We start from the raw sequence: 4,007 nt of genomic DNA on the forward strand, positions 1-4,007 counted from the left end.
AGATTTTATTTTTAAGTCTCTGATGATCATGAATACTGTTACAAACATTCATATGCTAGTTTTTATGTGGCCACAGTTTTCATTTCTCTAGAATAAATTCCCAGAAATTGGATTGCTGTGTCATATGGTAATTGTATGTGTAGAGGGTCTGACTATGAAGGATCCCATGAGACAATTCTGTCTGTGATTGTGGTTATAAATCTAAGTGTTTGTTCTATGTGTTAGTACACAGAGAACGATATGCGGAATTGGAGTTCAAAATTTTAATGGACATTAAGATTTTTAGTTATAAAAATGCATAGGAGAAACACCTAACAGGACCATCCTGTATTGAAAATTTCAAACTAACATGGATGTTTTAGAGCCAAGTCCATTAACAGCAAATCACTAATGAACGAATTTTGAGGTTTGATGTTTAACTAAGAAGAGGAGACCACTATTCTTTCTTCTATGTCTAAACTTCTAAGTGTTTAAGGCCATCTGGCAAATTTTAACAATAAATGTTTGGCAATTTTCAAAACCCTCATTATATTAGGAAAACAGGTCTTAGAATCAAAGATCATTTCCATGAAGGGGCAGAGTTACCAGAGTAATCCTGCTTTGATGAACATACTAAGTCAGAATATACATTTTGGTAAAGAGCGATAATCACAAAGCTGGAGGTGCTTCTGTCCTTTTTCAATGCTCAGGAGGAGCACCAATTAGATCATCATTCCAACTTCTCTTAGGGCTCAGATGAGATGAGATGTAAAGAAATCTTGAGCTCTCAGTTATTCATTCATTGATATGTTCATTTTACAAGTATATTTTGGATACGACTACATACCATGTACTGTGCTAAATGTTTAGGATTCAGTGATGAGCAAACTGGACTCTGACTTTACAAAAGAAGAGGGCAAATAATCATACAAACATTTAATAGAGACTGTGTAAATTTAAAAAGACCTCTGAAAAGATACCTTAGGGGTACTTTAGGGAAATGTATCATTTCTGAAGTTCAAAGAAAGAGTCCCTGGGGAAGCGGAACTTGATCTTAATTTTGTGACCAACTACCTGCATTTCCAGATTCTGTTTGCTTCTGCCTTTGCATTCTGGCTAATAACTATGAATGGTTATCTAGGTTATTTGCTTTAGGTCCAAACAGGACCTAAAATTACATTAACCTTGGTAGTAGATGCCATGGCAGGGGCTTAGGCAGCACTCCGAACAGAGGCCTCACGTTATCCCCAAGGTTTCTGATCAAATTTCCACTGACGAAATCATTTACACCTGATCATCTGAGGCACCGCATTAAGGCGCAAGCCCTCTCAGCCCCTAATTTACTTCAATGATCTTTGATGATGAAGGATTTAATTCTTAGGTGTGTTACTGGAACGTGAAGGTAAAATGATCTCTGTCTGACAAACAGGACATTTCCAATCAGAGGCAAAAGCCATTATATTGAAAAATAGCCATTTTCAACTTAAGGGAACTAGAATTCTTTTTTCCATTATTTAACAATGGATTAGCAAACATACACTAAAAACTCACTATGATTAGGGAGCACTGGGTAAAGTACTTTGAGAGGAAACAAAAGAAAAACAGAACCTTGATCTGGTCCTTCATGTTACTCTGGTTGGAGAAATACCAATTAAATGAACTAAACACAATAACAAGGAATATTATAAGTGAGAAATAACTGGACATACTTAATCTATGAATGCAAAACAAATACCAAATAAAACATACATAAAAATCTAACAGGGTTTATCTCAAAGTGGTAGATTTATGGCAGACTCCTAATTCATTCTTTTTTAAAAAATTTTTTTATCTTATTTATTTTATCTTGTGCAGATTAGCCATCTAAAGCTGGAAAGCAGAGCTTTTGGAGAATAAAATATTTTAATGCCTGCAGTTCAACTTATCTTTATAGATGATACCTAATTCCTATACAGAATTTCCCTCCAAACACTTTTTTCTCTAAGAATACAAAAACAATAAAAGTTGTATTAAAAATTATATTACTATGGACTTTGTTTCNCATCAAAGGATTTATTTTATTTTTAAATAAATATTTTAAATAATATAAATATTTTCCTTTTGATTTTTTCCCTTCAGTTTCTACTTCTCTGATTACATTATCAATTTCTGCAGTTTTCTACATTGTCCACTAGAGCCTTTAAGATATTTATTTTAAATTCTCTAATTCCAAAATCTGTATCATGTCAATCTGATTTGGATGCTTACTTTGTTTCTTCAGATTTTGTTTGTTTGTTTTTTGAGTTTCAACAGGCTTTGTATGTTTTGTTGAGAGATGGACATGATTTATCAGCTAACAGGAGCTGAGGTAAATAAGCATTTACCTAGGAGTTTGATTTTTCTCTGGCTAGGAGTTGTATTGTTTTTAATGTTTGCTGGATCTGCAGGTACCAGAGGCTTAAAATTCCTCAAGTAACTTTGCTTTTGCCTTCTCCTAAAATAGTCTATGCCCTGCAGTTCTTTTAGCTGTGATCCACTACAATTATACCAGAATACTTAGTGTGGTGATGAGGTGTGAGGAGGAGAAATGTTTTACAATCTTATGAACAAATCTCAGCCTTTTAGTGGACCTACGCTTCCTGGCTTTGACCTTCACATGTATTTCTTAACCACCCTAACCCTCAGGTCAACAGGAAAGCGAGAGGGTGCCAGAGTCAGAGAAATGTCCTTTCCCCTGGAGGGATAAAGCTCTGGTAGGTTGTTTTGTTTTGTTTTCCTGAGTTGACATTTGCTATGGTAAATGCTCTGGGCACAGTTCACAATAGTTACTCTTTCTCTTCATTGTGAGAACCTGGTAAGTTTTCTGGAGGTAAAATCCACAAAATATGGAGGTCCTCTTAAGACTGTGGCCTCTAAGAATTTCTCACTCTTCAGCTAGCTCCCACTTTGCCTCTAACAATTTACCATAATTACCAGTTAAGTTTTCCTACCAGCTTCTGTCTCCAGAAGCTTCAGTCCAGGTAAGCAAATCTCAGCTATGACTGAATGGACTGAATGTTTGCATCCTTATAGAAAGGACAACAGAAAGAGGAAGACATTAGAGTGTGTTCTCTCCACCATGTGAGGATAAGCAAGAAGGCGGCCATCTGTAAGCCAGAAAGTGGGTCCTCACAGACACCAAATCTGCAGCACCTTGATCTTAGACTTTCCAGCCTCCAGAAGTGTGAGAAATAAACGTCTTGTAAGCCACTCAGTCTATGGGATTTTGTTATAGCAGTCTGAACTACGATTTCTCTCTAGGTTTCAGGGGAAGTTTGTCTTGCCTCCTCAATTCTCTGCTAGGTCCAAGAAAAGTCATTGATTTTCATTCTGTTTAGCTCTTTCTAGTTGTAAGAACAGGAGTGGCCACTTCCAAGTTCTCTAAATATCAGAACTAGAACCAGAAGTGGCCTCTTCTTTTTTTATAATTAGCCATATCTGGTGATACCTTTCAGCAAAACTACACAATTTTAAACATATAAGTATTTTCAGGGTCTATTCTTTAAGTTGTGAAGGCTGTGCTCTACTCAGGGGTGCCTAGCCTGGGAGGCAAGAAGAGACGGCATTTAACTCCTACAAAAGTGCCCCGAAGGCTGACTGGTGACCCTCCTTTGCAGGCTGGGGCAAGGGAGATCCAAGCCTGAATTCTTCCACCACAGCCATTCTACGAAGCTATCAGTGGCCCTTCCCAGCCCAGTTTGTGGACTATATTCTGACCCCTCACTCATTCCCAACCTCACTCTCTCTGGGAAGATCAGAGTTTTCCTTGGTAATTCCTTCACCTCTATTTTGTTTCTTGCTGCCTCTTGCCTGCCTGGAGCCCGGCTAACAATAAACATTTGTATGCAACAAGTGCATCCCCATGTTCCACCATAGACACTCTCCTTTTTTTCTGGGGAGCAAAGGGGTGAATGTGAACTTGAGTTCAGCAGAGCAGGCTTGGACAAGGCAGCCAACTTCCACAATATGGAGCCAAAGGCTGCCTCTACAGGGGCAATTTGACCAGCATT

Source organism: Crocuta crocuta, unplaced genomic scaffold, assembly GCF_008692635.1.
Source record: "Crocuta crocuta isolate KB4526 unplaced genomic scaffold, BGI_CrCroc_1.0 scaffold529, whole genome shotgun sequence".
NCBI lineage: Eukaryota > Metazoa > Chordata > Mammalia > Carnivora > Hyaenidae > Crocuta > Crocuta crocuta.